The sequence below is a fragment of the Leucopleurus acutus genome (assembly GCF_964270905.1).
Source record: "Leucopleurus acutus genome assembly, chromosome: 10".
NCBI classification, from domain to species: Eukaryota; Metazoa; Chordata; class Mammalia; order Artiodactyla; family Delphinidae; genus Leucopleurus; species Leucopleurus acutus.
The window spans coordinates 85,329,356-85,348,623 of NC_139153.1; the positions used below are offsets into that span (position 1 = coordinate 85,329,356).

The 19,268-nt window shown below is 43.0% G+C and overlaps 1 protein-coding gene across 1 annotated transcript in view; it reads left to right on the top strand.

The window, feature by feature from the left end:
* Nucleotides 1–717: 717 nt before the first annotated feature.
* Nucleotides 718–19,268, top strand: part of LOC309967380 (cytidine monophosphate-N-acetylneuraminic acid hydroxylase) — a 95,335-nt gene continuing 76,784 nt past the window's right edge. Inside the window, exon 1 of the mRNA XM_082847994.1 lies at nucleotides 718–2,774. The gene's annotated coding sequence lies outside the window, so the exon portion shown is untranslated. The remainder of the gene's footprint in view (nucleotides 2,775–19,268) is intronic.

The window sequence follows — 19,268 nt, forward strand, 5'->3', positions numbered from 1 at the left end:
CAGTGGCCATGGTGGGTACAGATTATCTCTGCCTGGCCCAGGCTATGGGGAAATGAGAGTTGGGGGATTCCATGTGTTCTATTTCTTCTGTGTAAGTTTTTTCTAACAGACTCTATAACTGTACTGTGTGGAGCTACTGCTGTGTCTCTGTGGCCCTCTAGCCTGACAAGACCTGTCATGTTTTCCTTTTATACTAATAGAAACTTAATTTAAGTATCACGTGAGTACTTTTTTCCCCCAGCATTTATTATGCTCACAGAGCCTGTGGGTCAGGCATTTTCAGTCAGGGCACCGCCGCAGGGACAGCTTGTGTCTGCTACGTGCTGTCTGGAGCCTCAGCTGGAAGACTCGAGGGGCTGGGGATGGAGTCATCAGAAATCTCACTCCCTCACATGCCTGGAGTTGCTGGACACCTACACATGGTTCCTTCATGTGGCCCAGGCTTCCTTATAACATGGTAGCATCCAAGGACAGGTCCCAAAGAGAGAGGGCCAGGTGGAAGCCGTATGATTTCAGACACAGCTTCAGAAGCCACGAAGGATCACGTTTGTCGTATACTCCACTGTTTGGAGCAGTCACAATCTCCCACCCAGATACAAGTGGAGGGAACACAGATCTCAGTGAGAGGAATGTCAGTCACATTGTAAGAACAGCCTCGTGGGAAGGTGCTGCCATTTTTGGAAATACAATCTAATTCCTAGCAACTCATTCTTTTTTTTTTTTTTGCTGTACGCGGGCCTCTCACTGTTGTGGCCTCTCCCGTTGTGGAGCACAGGCTCCGGACGCGCAGGCTCAGCGGCCATGGCTCACGGGACCAGCCGCTCCGCGGCATGTGGGATCTTCCCGGACCGGGGCACGAACCCGTGTCCCCTGTATCGGCAGGCGGACTCTCAACCACTGCGCCACCAGGGAAGCCCGCAACTCATTCTTTTAATTTCCAAACTGGAAGATACTTGGTCAAATATTTCCCACCAGAAAAATGTAATATAAGATTGGAACTGCTGGAATGATAGGGGGATCACACATTTATCTCCCTAAACTAGAGTCTAGTTCCAGTAATTATTTAATCATATATCTTTCATTTATTGTAGCTTCCCCGGAAGTAAATATCTTAAGAAAAATTATTTCCCTTATATTTATTATGACCTTCAAAACTGCTGATCCTAAATCTGACTATACACAAAGTTGGTATATTCCTCTTAATGCTTTCTCAGTACTTAGGATGGTCACCAGGAAGATGAGTGGCTAGAAATGCCTTTACTGCATTGTAGGTGATGACCTCTAGATGTCAAATCTGGACACAAGACCTGACCATTTGAACAGGATAGCCGTATTTCTTGCAGGTGGTACTCTTTAAGTATTAGTCAATGTCATATATTCTTCATTGAATTTAGTGCTGGAAGAATGTATGCATCAGGTGTTTTTTATTTCTCTCACAACTTTACATTTAATTTCTGATCCTGGAAATTATATTTACCTGTATATAACATCTACCCCTTTTAAACTAAAAATCCTGCCTCTCCATGTTTACATAAGAAATTCAGTTGTTCGTAGTTTGGAAACTAGAAATAGAACGGGCCTCAGAAGGAAAGAAGATAACATCCAGAGCCAGTCTTCACAGCATAAAGGCGGAGGGGGAGTAAGTTCTCAGGCCTGAGAAACACTGCTCTTCTATTCATGTGCTAGATGGTTCCTGGCCCTGTGCATCAGATCAATGTGTCAGTTCAAGAAACTCTGGTCTTGAACTTGAACAGAAAGGGAAGTGGAACCCAAAGAACTAGCTGCAAAGTTCTGCTTCTTGGGGTTACAATTCTGCAATTTAAAAAGCATAATTTGTTTCCCACACCTTAACTTCCCTCTCGCAGACAGGAGGGCAGGTCTGTATCATCACTCTCTTTTAAGGCACTGCCTCGCTCCATTCCCCAGCATACACGACGATTTAGTCAACCCTGGATTGAACTGCTGCTGTCCGTACAGGGTGTGTGTAGCTAGCAGAGCTCAGTATGGCAGCATTCGACTTCACAGGAGCCAAGTGTCACAACAGAGGAAGAGAACGTGTGTCTGTCCTCATCCGAGCATGTTTCAGTTTTGATGCTTCGCAGGAAGAGGACACTGGTGCTTTATTAAGAGGGAAACTGAATAAGGTAATGTGCTTTACTGATGTTGGCTTGTTTGGAAAACAGGCATATGAATCCATTTAACCTTAAGTTTTTGCACAGGCTCCGGACGCGCGGGCTCAGCGGCCATGGCTCACAGGCCCAGCCACTCCGCGGCATGTGGGATCTTCCCGGACCGGGGCACGAACCCGTGTCCCCTGCATCGGCAGGTGGACTCTCAACCACTGTGCCACCAGGGAAGCCCTAGCCTTAAGTTTTAACTTTTTTCTCACAAGTTGAATATTTAAAGTGTGGCTCAAAATTAATGATTATTGATTCCATCAACATTAATATAGTCAAATCTTGCTTTTTGTTTAACGTATAGTATATCTTTTCCTATCCTTTTACTTTCTATCTTTCTGTGTCGTATCTGAAATGAATTTCTTACAGACAGCATATTGTTGGTTCATGGTTTTTCATTCTCTTTGCAAATTTCTGTCTTGTAATTACTGTATTTAGACTACTTATATTTAAGGTAATTTTTTGTTTGTTGTTTGTTTTGGCCACACCACCCGCATGGCATGTGGGATCTTAGTTCCCCAACCAGGGATCTAACCCGTGCCCCCCTTAGTGGAAGCACGGAGTCTCAACCCCTGGATTGCCAGGGAAGTCCCTAAGGTAATTGTTGATATGTTAGAGCTTATATCTTGCATTTTATTTTTTGTTTTGTTTGTTTCCTCTGTTTCTTGTTCCTTGGTTTCTCTTTTTGTACCTTCCTTTGGATGGAATTTTAGGATTCCATCTTGGCGGGAACTGAGAGCTGTTGAGTACTGTTTTTTTGCATTGTAGTCAAATATATATAAAACATAAAATTCACAATCTTAACCATTTTTAAGTGTACACTCAGTGGCATTAAGTACATTTACAAAGTTGTGAAACAATCACTACTATTCCAGAACATTTTCATCAGCCCAAACAGAAGCTATGTATTCATTAAGCAATACCTTTTTCACCATCTCAAACAGAAACTATGTACCCATTAAGAAATAACTCCCTCCCTCCTACCCTTGGTAACTCTGTTCTAACTCTAGATGCGTTAGTATTGCATGTAAATGAAATTGTACAACATGTGTCCTTTTGTGTCTGACATTCACTTAGCATGATGTTTGCAAGTTGTATTCATGTGGTAGCAGGTATCAGAATCTCGTTCCTTTTTTAGTGTCTGAATAATATTCCATTGTGTATATATCACATTCTGTTTATCAACTCATCTATGGATGGACCCTTGGGTAGTTTCCACCTTCTGGCTGTTGTGGATAAGGCTGCTAAGAGCATTGGTATACAAGTATCTGTTTGAGCCCCTGCTTTAAATTCTTTTGGATACATACCTATGAGTGGAGTTGCTAGATCATCTTGAATAAGTTTTTAAAACAGGAGAAGTTTTCCAAATAGTCTATGACAGCAAGGAGACTGTTCCAGAACTCGGAAAGGACAGATGAGAACAATGTCGTACAACGCCACCATAGAGGACTTACTCCTTGAGTTCTCCTTTATGGCATGATGTCAAGGAGTTCCTCAGAGTCCTTCAGTTACTACTATTATCACCTCCTGAGCCTTTCAGAAGTGTGGGTGGTGAGGGGAAGGTGTTATTTAGCAGCACCTAAAGGGTCTCTCTATGCAGGGTATGCTGTTTGGTGAACCAGGATCAGATTAGAGGAAGGCAAGGATTTCCAGAAAACCTTTTTCAGGACATAATTTGGAGAAAGCTTATAAATTCCATGAAATTAGAGTTTATTAGAGTCAAGGATCAGAAAGAATTCAGTTTCATTGATACAGAAACTGGGTTTCTATTACCAAATTTGCCACTAACTGGGCACAAAACTTTAGGAAAGTGACTTAACCTCATCCAACAGTGGCAGGGAGAAGAGCAGGCGGGTTCAACTGGATAATGTAAGGTTCCTTTCAACCCTAAACATCTATGATTTTTCAATTTCTTGTGGATTTCTTTTTCTCTAGATCAAATTTTTGTATAAAGCCTTGATTCTAGGTCCAGGCTTTGTTGACTTATGGAATGAGCTAACGCCAAATGTCTCATCCCAGAAACTCTTGTTTGTGTTTATGCCGCCACACATCTACTTAGCTCAAGATATGCACCCTGAGTTTATCTAATATAACAAATATGTCCTCAGGATATGAACCATACTACTGGCCAGAGGTATTGGATATTGTCACATGGTAGATTCTGTTGTATTTTATATTATAAAACTTCAGAATAACAATGGTTCTCTTACAACCCATTGTCGCCTTAGCTGATTTCCACAAATATTCTCACCCTTTACAAACATCCAGCTCTTTCTATAAACTCTTGCATTGGTTTTGATTGAATTTCCCCTAGAAATTATAGTAGTATAGGTTTAGAAGCAGCTTGGCCCTCCTTTCCCTCTGAGGACAGGCTTAGGTGTCCCTCTTTGTTATTTTTAACAGCATTCAGTGTATCCATTCATTCATTCAAAAATATGCACCATGCTAGGTGTTGGGGATACAGCAATGAACAAGGCAAGCATGACCCCTGCTTTCATTTAGCTTAATGTCTAGGGATGAAGACAGACACTGAATAAGTAATAATAGGCATGCTGGATATTAAGAAAGAGAAATGCAAAGTTCTGAATGCTATAGGATCTTATATGGGCATTTAACTGAAATTGTGCTATAAGAAATTTCTAGATGAAGTGGCATTTAAGTGGAAATCTGAGTAGTGAGTTGGAGTTAGTCAGGCAAAGATGGGGAGGAAGGACATTCAAGCAGAAGGAACAGTTGAAATGAAAAAGTCCACGGAACATTTGAAAACCGATAAGGTCACACTGGCCATAGTGGGGAGAGGGAAGAAGAGAATGGTAGGAAAAAAGGCTGCAGAGGCAGACACAAGTCTGACCAGGATGCGTGTTATAAGCCATACTAAGGATTTTGAACTTTATCCTCAAGGAAGGTGGAAATCATAGAGAGTTTAAGGCAGAAAAGAGACAGGATTAAATCTGACATTTACAAAGCTCATTTGGCTGTAATGTAGCAAGTGGGTTGGAGGCGGGTTGGCAGGAGAAGAGGCCGGAACTTAGTTAGGATGTTCCTGCTGCGGCTGGATGAGAATGATATGGGCTGGGACCAGGGCACTCTGTTCACTTGGAGGCGACAGGGTTTGGTGTTGTGAAGAAGTTGGGGGAGGAAGGGAGGACAGGAATGGTTCTGTGAAGACCAAAATGAGAGGGTGTCTCAAAAAGAAGAATGCTGCCAACTGGAGCTGAGCTGTCCAGTAACGGGATGACTGAAAAATATTGTTGAGATTTCATGATGTGGAAGATATTGGTGCCTTAGGGAGAATACTTCTGGTGGAATGAAGGGGGTAGAATTCATATGGGGTGGCTTGAGGGGTCAATGGAAAGGAAAGAGAAAGGAGGAAGAGAGACAAACAGTGAGTGACTACTACTTTTCATTGCTTTGACTATGAAAGTGAAGAGGAAGAATCATTGCTGGGAGATACTGGTGAGTTAAGAATTACAGTTTTCAAATGAGGAGAGGCTTCCATATATATAAATGCTAAAATGAAGTAGCAGGTAGAGGGGAGAGTGGAAGAATTAGGAGAGAAAGGGACAAAGCCAAAGTTTCCTGAGACTATGGATTGGAGGATGAATTCTGGAACCAAGGTGGAGGAATTGGTCATTTGTCACGTTTTGCTGACATTTTCCAACTAGATGTCTGTCTCCTGTGAACTCCTGACAACTAGGGAGTGTACCTTCTTTGATTTTATTGATTTTATATCTCCAGCACTCAGTTTAAGGCTCACCACCCAAAGGTGCCCTGTAAGTGTTTAGCTGAACTGTGGGTCATTTGTGGTAGGAAGACCACAGATGTTTTCCCTTAAGGATATAGATTAAATGCCTTGACGCTTAGAGGACTGGGGATCAACCTGAGAGTGGGCTTCTGGAATAGATTTAAAAAATGACCAAGAGCTGTGGAATGGCAGAGCTGTCTGGCCAGTTGTGAGGCTAATTAACTTATAACTGATGAGAAGGCCTCAGCTGAAATTAATCAAGTGGAGATAAAGAGCAACCTATAACGTATAGGTCAAGAATAACTAAAAAACGAACTCCCTCCCTCTTGGCTGTCTCCTTGGTCCAGAAAAGAAGATGAACAATCCAACAACACTCCACAGGAAAAGAAACAGTGCTTGATCCTTTGGAGTGCCATTTTCATCAGCTAGGACGCAGCTGTGCACTCAGGCCATGAACACAGCAACAAATAGCTGACCTCTAATGTTTCTCCATCCAGTTTATCCTAATGTTGTACAAATAGGGAAGTTAAACGAATTCAAGTGAAACAATTACATTAGAATATTTCTTCTGTACTGGCAGAGGATGCCATTAACATTGATTAGCAAATGTTATCCCATATTTATTTGTTCTCCTGAAATTTCAAAATCCTTCAAAAATGTTTGATATTTATGTCAGATTCTCCCAGAAATGAGAAAAGGAGATGGAAGTGGCCTTTCAGTATTTGTAGGAAGGGAAAATGGAAGCAGGATGAAAAGGACATATGGATTTGGTTACAGAAGGAAACTAGTTAATACTTCTAAGAAGGGAATATGCTGAGGATCTCTGTTGAACCAATATTTATTTAACATTTACTGTGTGCTTCTGGCCTAGGCTCTTCTTGCCAGATATGGGCAATAAGAAGGAGATACTGCTTGTCTTTCAGAGTTCATAATCTACAATGCTCACAGTCTTAGAATGAATTCAAGTTCCTCTAATACTGTTCAGGGAGAGAGTTCCCTAAGTTCTAGCAAATGGGGCATACACATAAAGACCCACTTGCAAATGGGCAGAAAGAATGATTTTATTACTCAGAACAGTACCCTATAAATCCCAGTTCAGACTTCTTTGATAAAAGCCAGATTACAGAACATGGCTGAGGACAGAGGTTTACGTGGGGTCCTCAATCTTCCATCCTGGATTTCCCTTGGGGGACTTGCATGTTCCTATGTGCCTGTGGAGATATGACTGGGCTTGCAGAGGGGATTCTGAGTCCAACCAGTAGCCTAAAACAGAACCCCAGGCCTCCCCCCTTCACTGGGCCCATTCCTTAGTGGTCCTGCCCACTCTTGAACTTGAGCCTGTAAATGCTAGTGTCTAGTCATCCAGATCGGTCTTTTCCCTTTCTCCCATAGGCCATGGAAACACAAAGAGAAGGGGGATACGTGTTTTGCCCTATCCTGACACGAGAGGAAGAGTTCTTTGAGATTTGCTGGATCCTCCCAGCAGATCCCTCTTTTCACTTGAGGAGGTTTTGCTCCCTGGAAACAAATGAGTGAGGCAGACAGTCTCTGTAATAAGATCAGTGAAGCAAGGGAGCCTGGGAAACAGGGACATTTAAGGTCAGGCAGAAAAGAAGGAGAAAAACAAAACAAACAGAGGTAGAACAAAACAGAAACAGAGCTATGGAGACCCAGGAGAGAATATATTTACTTCTCAGATTTCTAGAGAGTAGGAAAGTTTCAAGAAAGGTAGGTAGCAGCACTGAGTGTAACAATGAGGTCAAGGTACTAATGAAGGTCTGACAAATGCTCATCACCCTTCACAGTGTGGAGGCTACTGATGGCATCTGTCCCGGTGAATTGGTGGGAGAAGCCAGATGGCATGGGGGAGGGATAAAGTTAGGGAACTGAGAGGAGGAAGAAGGGAAGCAAGAAACTTGGTAGATGGGGGGAAAATAGAGAGGATAGTTGCTAAAAGACATCATCGGAGGTTTTTATTAGGACAATGATTTGAGGCCTAGAGACCAAGGGTATTGTGTGGGTGAGCGTGGGGACATTACAAATCTACTAGAGAAGGCGGGAGGGCTTCTTTGGAAGGGATGGAGCATTCTGTTATAGAGGAGTTTGAGGCTGCAACGATTAGGATACTGTGGAACTGATTTTCTGAGGGCACAGTTGAAAAGTGTATATTCTGAGTCCTCGTACGTCTGAAAAGGTCTTTATTTTACAGCCTTGCTTGAATTACAGATAGGCTGTAGACTTCTCCCTCAAAATTGCATAAATATCCTTCCATGTGGTTCTCTGGCATTCAGTTTACAAATGAGAGGATGTCAGCAGGTTTCTTTTCCCTTGTCTGGTGCTTGAGTCAGGCGAGTCTTTTGGTGGAGGGAGTAGGGTAGGGTAGGGGCATGGTCTGGAAGCTTGTAGGATTTCTTGTAGGGTTTTTTTTTTGTCATTTGTAAATTTCATCAGATTATCTATAGCAGGGGTCCCCAACCCCCAGGCCACAGACCGGTCCTGGCCCCTGGCCTGTTAGGAACTGGGCTGCACAGCAGGAGGTGAGCGGTGGGCGAGTGAGCAGAGCTTCATTTGTATTTACAGCCGCTCCCCATCGCTCTCATTACAGCCTGAGCTCCGCCTCCTGTCAGATCAGCAGCGGCATTAGATTCTCATAGGAGCGCGAACCTTACTGTGAACTGCACATGGGAGGGACCTAGGTTGCGTGCTCCTCATGAGAATCTAATGCCTGGTGACCTGAGGTGGAGCTCAGGCAGTGATGCCGGCGCTGGGGAGCGGCTGCAAATACAGATTGTCATTAGCAGAGAGGTTTGACTGCACAGACACCATAATAAATCAATTGCTTGCAGACTCACATCAAAACCCTATCAGTGAGTAGCAAGTAGCAATTAAGCTGCACCTGGTGGCAGGTGTTATAGTGGCAACTGAGTTGACGTACTTCAGTTGTACAGCTGCATCTGGTGGCAGGCTGTAAGTCAGAATCCGACACTTATTTTAGTCTGCGCATGGCCCACCCATTATTTTATTTACCACTTCCGTCCGCGTCTCTTTCCCACACTGGGCACTTGTCTCAGTCACAGTTTTGGTAAGCCCACAAGCGAACCCTAGCCAAAATGAGTAAAAAACAAACGTCGCTGGAGAGCTTCTTTGAAAAGGGGGAAAGACCCAATGATGAGACAGCAGAAAACTCTAAGACTGCCCACAAAAAGAAAGCTGCATTTAAAAGAAAATACCAAGAGTCCTACTTAAATTACAGGTTCATTGCAACAGGTGATCACATTCTCCAATCCCGCTTTGTATAATATGTGGCAACCAGCTATCCAATGAAGCCATGAAACCTTCAAAACTGCTTCACCACATGGCGACCAAGCACCCTGCATTAAAAGGCAAGCCTTTGGAGTTTTTCAAAAGGAAAAAACATGAACACGAAGAACAGAAGCAATTATTGAAGGCCACCACTTCATCAAATGTGTTTGCACTGAGAGCATCATACTTAGTGGCTAATGGCATTGCTAAAGCTAAGAAGCCCTTTACTATTGGTGAAGAGTTGATCCTGCCTGCTGCTAAGGACATTTGTCATGAACTTTTAGGAGAGGCTGCAGTTCAAAAGGTGGCACGTGTTCCTCTATCGGTTAGCACCATAACTAAATGATTGATGAAACAGCAGAGGATACTGAGGCACAATTGTTAGTGAGAATTAATGAGCCACCGTGGTACGCAATCCAGGTTGACGAGCCTACCGATGTTGACAACAAGGCAACAGTGCTTGTTTTTTGATACATAAATTGATTTATTTTGTTTTATTTATTCTTGGCTGCTTTGGGTCTTCGTTGCTGCACGTGGGCTTTCTCTAGTTGTGGCGAGTGGGGGCTACTCTTCATTGCAGCGCGCGGGCTTCTCACTGTGGTGGCTTCTCTTGTTGTGGAGCATGGGCTCTAGGTGCGTGGACTTCAGTAGTTGTGGCACGTGGGCTCAGTAGTTATGGCTCATGGGCTCTAGAGCACAGGCTCAGTAGTTGTGGCACACAGGCTTAGCTACTCCGCGGCATGTGGGATCTTCCTGGTCCAGGGCTCGAACCCGTGTCCCCTGCATTGGCAGGCCGATTCTTAACCATTGCTCCACCAGGGAAGTCCAACAATGCTTGTTTTTGTGTGATATATTTTTCAGGAGGATGTGCTTGAGGATATGTTATGTGCACTTTTGCTGCCAACCAACACCACAGCTGCAGAACTATTCAAGTTTTTGAATGATTACATATCAGGAAAATTGAACTGGTCATTTTCTGTCGGTATATGCATGGACAGAGCGGCTGCCATGACTGGATGGCTTTCTGGTTTCACTACTCGGGTCAAAGAGGTCACTTCTGAATGTGAGTCTACGCACTGTGTCATCCGTAGAGAAATGCTGGCTAGACAAAAAATGTCACCCGAACTTAACAACGTTTTGCAGGATGTGATTAAAATTATCAACCACATTAAAGGACATGCCCTTAACTCACGTCTGTTCACGCAGCTCTGTGAGGAGATGGACGCAGAGCGCACACGTCTTCTCTTACACACAGAAGTGAGATGGCTTTCTAAGGGAGATCACTGGCCAGAGATTTTGAGAGCCACTCCAGAGATTTCTTTCAGAAAAACAGTCACCACTGGCAGCACATTTCAGTGACACAGAATGGGTCGCAAAACTTGCTTACTGGTGTGACATATTCAGCCTGCTCAACGAACTCAATCTGTCACTTCAGGGGAGAACGACAACTGTGCTCTAGTCGGCAGATAAAGTGGCTGCATTCAAAGCCAAACTGGAATTATGGGGGTGACGAGTGAACATTGGGATTTTTAACATGTTTCAAACATTAGCAGAGATTTTGAAAGAGACTGAGCCAGGGCCTTCTTTCTCCCAGATGGTGCATGATTGCCTATCTCAGCTTTCAGAAGAGTTTGAGCATTACTTCCCAACCACAAAAGACCCATTTGTGAATAAGCCAGGTGAATCGGCTTTGTCTGTGCCAGAAGACGATCAACTGCTTGAGATCACAAATGACGGTGGCCTTAAAAGTATGTTTGAGACAACTTCAAATCTCCATACGTTCTGGATTACAGTCAGGGTGGAATATCCTGAGATTGCCACAGAAGCGCTGAAAAGCCTGCTTCCATTTCCAACATCTCATCTTTGTGAAGCAGGGTTTTCTGCAGTGACAGCAACCAAAATGAGATTACGGAGTAGACTGGACCTAAGCAACATACCTCGGGTGTCACTGTCTCCCATCACCCCCAGATGGGACCATCTAGTTGCAGGAAAATAAGCTCAGGGCTCCCACTGATTCTGCATTATGGTGAGTTTTGTAATTATTTCATTATATATTACAATGTAATAATAATAGAAATAAAGTGCACAATAAATGCAATGTGCTTGAATCATCCCCAAATCATCCCCCCTGCCCCTGGTCCTTGGAAAAATTGTCTTCCACGAAACCAGTCCCTGGTGCCAAAAAGGTTGGGGACCGGGGACTGATCTATAGGATGCCTTTTTTTCAGTATTTCTGCCCTACAGTCATTAGATCCTTTAAATATGAAATCAACTTTTTCTTTAGCTCAGAAAAAGTTCTATTATTTCCTTGATCATTCCTTCTTCATTTATTATCTTTTCTCCTTCTGGAATTCCTGTTATACAGAAATTAGTTATTGTATGTTTTTCTTCCTGCTATTTTGTTTTTCATAATTATTCTCTCTCACTTCCTTGTTCTCTTTCTTTCACTCTTTTTTCTGTTGCTGTTGTTTTAGATTCCTTAAATTGATTTTCTGTGTCACAGATTCTAGATTTGGTTTTTTTTTTTTTTTTTTTTACGGTACGCAGGCCTGTCACTGTTGTGGTCTCTCCCATTGCAGAGCACAGGCTCCGGACGCGCAGGCTCAGCGGCCACGGCTCGCGGGCCCAGCCGCTCCACGGCATGTGGGATTTTCCCGGACCGGGGCACGAACCCACGTCCCCTGCATCGGCAGGCGGACTCTCAACAACTGCGCCACCAGGGAAGCCCTAGATTTGTTTTTTGACATGTTATTCTGCTGCTTAAGGCCTCTACTGCTTCTGTTTTGCTTGGGCGCTCTTGGTCTTATTTATTTTCTTAACTCTTTGTTCTCTTGTTGCCACTTTTCATGGCTCCTGTTTCATTTACACAACATCTTCCTGAAGGCTACCCTGTCCTTTGAGATTTAAATTAAAATGTCTAATTCCCAATATCATATGTGATGAGAAATGTAATGCCTCCCCTAGGGTTTTTCCATTTTAATTCTGAGGGGTTTTGTACTTACGGTCCCCTCTGGGTCCAGTTTTCTTTGACCAATGATCTCCTGATCTCACTCCTTCTTATAGCCCATCCTGGCCTGAGCACATCTGTCTCCCTTGTATTTCCCAAATGGCATTCACCTTGTGTAAGGTGGAGTCGTAAGGAAGTGCTGATGTCACAGCCCTCCAGAGAGCACATACTGTTCTTAAAAGTCCTTTGGCCACCCCATCACCAGGGATTTCTCACCTTTCTCAGTAGGACCCCTCTCCTGTCCTGTTGAGAGGCTATTGGTTCACAAACTGGTCCCATACAAGGAGGGCAGGGGTAGACCAAAGAAAGGCAGACCGTTCAGATTGGTAGGTGGCAGGTTTAATAAGCAAGGAAACTTATCCATGAGGCTTGTCTTGGGCGACTGCAAGAGTAGATCTCCGAACCCACCCACCAGAATCTTAAAGTGTATGTATCAGTACAAGCCTTAACTGGGTTCAGTCATGTATTCAGTCCAGATGGCCTCAACACCCTACTCTCTCAAGGCTACGACCTTGGAACAGCTCCCACTGTGGGAAAGGTGGGCAAACATACATTCCAAGGATGGGGAAGGAGCGATGAGCTTCCCATTGCTTAGATCCAGCTCAGGGGTCAACCAGTGGTCACGTCTTCCTGATGCCTGTCACAGGCCTGCCTCTCTTCTTACCTCCCACTTCCGTCTCTTTGTGCCAATTCCAGAATTTCCTTCTCTTGCATTCTAAAGTTTCCTTTGTTTCTCTGTCAATACTCAAATAAGTCAGAAAGAAACCTCTTCTCTCCTCAAGAGAATTCAGTGGATTGAATTCGGGTTCCTGCTGTTAAAATGACAATTTTTTTTTTTTTTTTTTGCGATACGCGGGCCTCTCACTGCTGTGGCCTCTCCCGTTGTGGAGCACAGGCTCCTGACGCGCAGGCTCAGCGGCCATGGCTCACAGGCCCAGCCGCTCCGCCGCTCCGCGGCATGTGGGATCCTCCAGGACCGGGGCACGCACCCGTGTCCCCTGCATCGGCAGGCGGACTCTCAACCACTGCGCCACCAGGCAAGCCCAGGAAGCCCTATTGTTTCTTTTACTAAACCCATCTTGGCAAGAGATATCTTTGCTCTGATTGCTCAACTTGTTATTTTTTTCCGATAGCTCATTTTTCACCACCCATCCTGGATTTCTCTTATTTCTAAACAGGGGTCTAGGTTCCTCTTGGCAATTGCTGTGGGTTTCTTCAGCAGTTGTGCACGTCATGGTTCATTTACTTCTGGTAGTTTCCTGCTTCCTTTACCTAAATGAGGCTTATATAGGATTTATTAACCATGTAATAAATATACAACCATACTACCTCCAGCAATAAAACATGGACCCTAGAGGGGGCTGTTCTAACCTGAACTAACTATTGCTTCTCTCTCAGATATTTGAATCACTGTTAGCCAGGAGTAAATAACAGACTCCTTACTGTCTATCCTCCTGTGTTTACCTGATTTAGATTCATTTTTTTGATGCATCTGTTGGGTTGTCCATATGCTTGCGTTAGGACTGATAAACCAATCACAAAAGTTCATAGTTGCTTTGAATGCAACTGGCAATGTCCAGTTGACTAACTGCACACTAAAAAACACGCAAAAATGTCTGATGCAAAAAGCTGTGATAGTGCAACAGGAACTCTTGCATTTGCTACTGGGAGTATAAATTGGCACAGCCTTGTTGGAAAATTGGTTGACAGTGTCTACCACAGTTTAATGTTTATGTACCATTTGACCCAGAAATGCCACTCCAGAGATGAGGGCTTATGTCCACCAAAAGTTATGCACAGGAATGTTTATAGCATATTTAGTCAAATAGCCAAAACAAGGAACAATCCAAATATCTAACAATAGTAGCATAAAGAATATGTAGTGTATTTATGCAATGGAATATTATACAGTAATGAAAAGGAACACACCATTGCTATGTGTAACAATGTAGATAAATCCTACAGTCATAATGGTGGGAGAAAAAGCCAGATATATTACTGTATGATTCCATTTATATGAAAGGCAAGAGTAGGCAAAACTAACCTATGGTGATAGAGGTTAGAAGAGTGATTACTGTTTGAATGGGTTTTGTTTGTTTGTTTGTTTTGCGGTACGCAGGCCTCTCACTGTTGTGGCCTCTCCTGTTGTGGAGCACAGGCTCCGGACGCACAGGCTCAGCGGCCATGGCTCACGGGCCCAGCCGCTCCTCGGCATGTGGGATCTTCCTGGACCAGGGCATGAACCCGTGTCCCCTGCATTGGCAGGTGGACTCTCAACCACTGCGCCACCAGGGAAGCCCTGTTGGAAGATTTTTAATCACAGTTTCAATTTCATTACTTGTGATTGGTCTGTTCATATTTTCTATTTCTTCCTGGTTCACTCTTGGAAGGTTATACCTTTCTAAGAATTTGTCCATTTCTTCCAGGTTGTCCATTTTATTGGCATAGAGTTGCTTGTAGTAGTCTCTTAGGATGCTTTGTATTTCTGTGGTGTCTGTTGTAACTTCTCCTTTTTCATTTCTAATTTTATTGATATGAGTCCTCTCCCTCTTTTTCCTGATGAGTCTGGCTAATGGTTTATCAATTTTGTTTATCGTCTCAAAGAACCAGCTTTTAGTTTTATTGATCTTTGCTATTGTCTTTGTTTCTATTTCATTTATTTCTTCTCTGATCTTTATTTCTTTCCTTCTACTAACTTTGGGTTTTGTTTGTTCTTTCTCTATTTCCTTTAGGTAAAGGTGAGATTGTTTATTTGAGATGTTTGTTGTTTCTTGAGGTAGGCTTGTATTGCTATAAACTTCCCTTTTAGAACTGCTTTTGCTGCATCCCATAAGTTTTGGATCATTGTGTTTTCATTGTCATTTGTCTCTAGGTATTTTTTGATTTCCTCTTTGATTTCTTCAGTGATCTCTCGGTTATTTAGTAACGTATTGTTTAGCTTCCATGTGTTTGTGTTTTTTATGTTTTTCTCCCTGTAATTGATTTCTAATCTCATAGTGTTGTGGTCAGAAAAGATGCTTGATATGATTTCAATTTTCTTAAATTTACTGAGGCTTGATTTGTGACCCAAGATGTGATCTATCCTGGAGGATGTTCCGTGAGCACTTGAGAAGAAAGTGTAATCTGCTGTTTTTGGAAGGAATGTCCTATAAATATCAATTAAATCTATCTGGTCTACTGTGTCATTTAAAGCTTGTGTTTCCTTATTAATTTTCTGTTTGGATGATCTGTCCATTGGTGTAAGTGAAGTGTTAAAGTCCTCCACTATTATTGTGTTACTGTTGATTTCCTCTTTTATAGCTGTTAGCAGTTGCCTTATGTATTGAGGTGCTCCTATGTTGGGTGCATAATATTTATAATTGTTATATCTTCTTGGATTGATCCCTTGATCATTATGTAGTGTCCTTCCTTGTCTCTTGTAACATTCTTTATTTTAAAGTCTATTTTATCTAATATGAGTATTGCTACTCCACCTTTCTTTTGATTTCCATTTGCATGGAATATCTTTTTCCATCCCCTCACTTTCAGTATGTGTGTATCCCTAGGTCTGAAGTGGGTCTCTTGTAGACAGCATATATATGGGTCTTGTGTTTGTATCCATTCAGCAAGCCTGTGTCTTTTGGTTGGAACATTTAATCCATTCACATTTAAGGTAATTATCGATATTTATGTTCCCATTACTATTTTCTTAATTGTTTTGGGTTTGTTTTTGTAGGTCCTTTTCTTCTCTTGTGTTTTCCACTTAGAGAAGTTCCTTTAGCATTTGTTGTAGAGCTGGTTTGGTGGTGCTGAATTCTCTCAGCTTTTGCTCATCTGTAAAGCTTTTGATTTCTCCATCGAATCTGAATGAGATCCTTGCCTGGTAGAGTAATCTTGGTTGTAGATTCTTCCCTTTCATCACTTTAAATATAGCATTCCACTCCCTTCTGGCTTGTAGAGTTTCTGCTGAGAAATCAGCTGTTAACCTTATGGGAGTTCCCTTGTATGTTATTTGTCATTTTTCCCTTGCTGCTTTCAGTAATTTTTCTTTGTCTTTAATTTTTGCCAGTTTGATTACTATGTGTCTTGGCGTGTTTCTCCTTGAATTTATCCTGTATGGGACTCTCTGCGCTTCCTGGACTTGGGTGACTTTCCTTTCCCATGTTAGGGACGTTTTTGACTATAATCTCTTCAAATATTTTCTCAGGTCCTTTCTCTCTCTCTTCTCCTTCTGGGACCCCTATAATGCAAATGTTGTTGCATTTAATGTTGTCCCAGAGGTCTCTTAGGCTGTCTTCATTTCTTTTCATTCTTTTTTCTTTATTCTGTTCCGCAGCAGTGAATTCCACCATCTGTCTTCCAGGTCACTTATCCGTTCTTCTGCCTCAGTTATTCTGCTTTTGATTCCTTCTAGTATAGTTTTCATTTCAGTTATTGTATTGTTCATCTCTGTTTGTTTGTTCTTTAATTCTTCTAGGTCTTTGTTAAACATTTCTTGCATCTTCTTGATCTTTACCTCCATTCTTTTTCCAAAGTCCTGGATCATCTTCACTATTATTATTCTGAATTATTTTTCTGGAAGGTTGCCTATCTCTACTTCATTTAGTTGTTTTTCTGGGGTCTTATTTTGTTCCTTCATCTGGTACATAGCCCTCTGCCTTTTCATCTTGTCTGTCTTTCTGTGAACGTGGTTTTTGTTCCACAGGCTGCAGGAGTTTAGTTCTTCTTGCTTCTGCTGTCTGCCCTGTGGTGGATGAGGCTATCTAAGAGGCTTGTGCAAGTTTCCTGATGGGAGGGACTGGTGGTGGGTAGAACTGGCTGTTGCTCTGTTGGGCAGAGCTCAGTAAAACTTTAATCCGCTTGTCTGCTGATGGGTGAGGCTGGGTTTCCTCCCTGTTGGTTGTTTGGCCTGAGGCGACCCAACACTGGAGCATACCCGGGCTCTTTGGTGGGGCTAATGGCAGACTCTGGGAGGGCTCATGCCAAGGGGTACTTCCCAGAACGTCTGCTGCCAGTGTCCTTGTCCTCACGGGGAGACAGAACCACCACCCACCTCTGCAGAGACCCTCCAACACCATTAGGTAGGTCTGGTTCAGTCTCCTATGGGGTCACTGCTCCTTTCCCTGGGTCCCGATGTGCACACTACTTTGTGTGTGCTCTCCGAGAGTGGAGTCTCTGTTTTGCCCAGTCCTGTCGAAGTCCTGCAGTCAAATCCTGCTAGCCTTCAAAGTCTGATTCTGTAGTAATTCCTCCTCCTGTTGCCCGACCCCCAGGCTGGGAAGCCTGACGTGGGGCTCAGAACCTTCACTCCAGTAGGTGGACTTCTGTGGTGTAAGTGTTCTCCAGTTTGTGAGTCACCCTCCCAGCAGTTATGGGATTTGATTTTACTGTGATTGCGCCCCTCCTACCGTCTCATTGTGGCTTCTCCTTTGTCTTTGAATGTGGGGTATCTTTTTTGGTGAGTTCCAGTGTCTTACTGTCGATGATTGTTCAGCAGTTAGTTGTGATTCTGGTGCTCTCACAAGAGGGAGTGAGAGCACGTCCTTCTACTCCGCCATCTTGAAACAATCTCCCGCAAATCATTATTGTATTAGAGGCCAGAAGTCCATGATCACAGCACTGGTATGGCTGGGTGAAGGCTTCCTTCCAGGTCGCTGACTTCTTCTTGTATTCTCAGTAGGCAGAAAGGGCCAGGGAGCCACTTCTGATTAATCCAAGCATGGATCCTTGAGTGGGTATTGATTGGAGTACTAGAGTACTAGAATTGAGTGGAGTTAGCTGGAGTACTAGAAATGTTCTATACCTTGGAAGTAGTTACATGGATATATACCTATGTACATGCGAGATTAGTACACCTTACTTTGTTATACCTCAATTTTAAAAAATCATGTGATGTCTTCTAGAACAAGAGAAGGAAGGATTTGAGAGAGCTTCTTGATTTGGGAAAGAAAAGACTACTTTCAGGACAAGGTGTTAACTAGAAGAATTGCCTTATGTAGAAGCCCTTTCTTCCTTTATCCTATTAAGAGACATTTCTCCAACTAGAACTGGTGTGGTTAAAACTGACCCTTGCTGCTTTTTGGGAATTTGCCACTGAGTTTGCTTATACATCATTGTAAGCACCGTGGTGAATACAAGTCCTAAGACACATTCCCTGCACTCCGTAAGCTTACAATCTAATAGACAAGACCAACACAAATAAAATATTTAGAGAACTTAGTATTACTTTTTTCCTAAAGTGCAAATTGTGAGGTGCAGAATTCTCTAGGAATTCAGGAGGAAGAAAAAATGGGTGAGAAATGGAGTAGGTGATTTTCATGAAGAAGGAAGGGCTTGATACGAGTTTTTAAAACTAGATGGGCAGACAAAATGTCAGAGAGCTCTTCACTTTATTGTACTTGTTTAAAGAATCATAGAAAACCTGTTTGCTAGAGCTGGAACGGTGACCAGCCAAATGACAGGATATTTGTCAAACAGGAGGCAGGACCACAGACTTCTTGGGAGATCCAGGACTGGACCCTGAATTGACACTGGTTGGGGCTCTAGGGGTGGGAAGACAGAAATACAGAGGAGTGTAGGGATCAGAAATAAACTGAGGCCAGAACTAAACCACACCCCAATGGGAAATATTCTACGGAGATCCCTTCTTTTTCTAATAAAGCAATTATTCTTACTGCATTAAAAAAAAAACATTTTGTGTGTATGTGACAGGCTGAGTCACTTTCAGAAGAGTTCAGAAAGCTTGGGGAAGGATATTAATTCTTCCTTAATGTGTTTTCCTCTTTCACCCCACTGAGGGGTCTGCCAAACACACCCCCCACCCCACCGCTCCCCTCTACCCCCCAACACAAATACACTTCATATTCTGGTGTTGGCAGGGAGTTTACCTAAAGCTGCTAGGCTGTGGGTGGAGCCTGAACAGTAACAGAAACATTCAAAGATATATAAAGACAACTGAAATTCACATCAGCTGACTGAGCATGCATTTTACGAGAAGTCTGACTCGTCTGCTCTGCTCTCATAATTACTTTTGAAAAGGTTTTCTCTGAAGAAATCA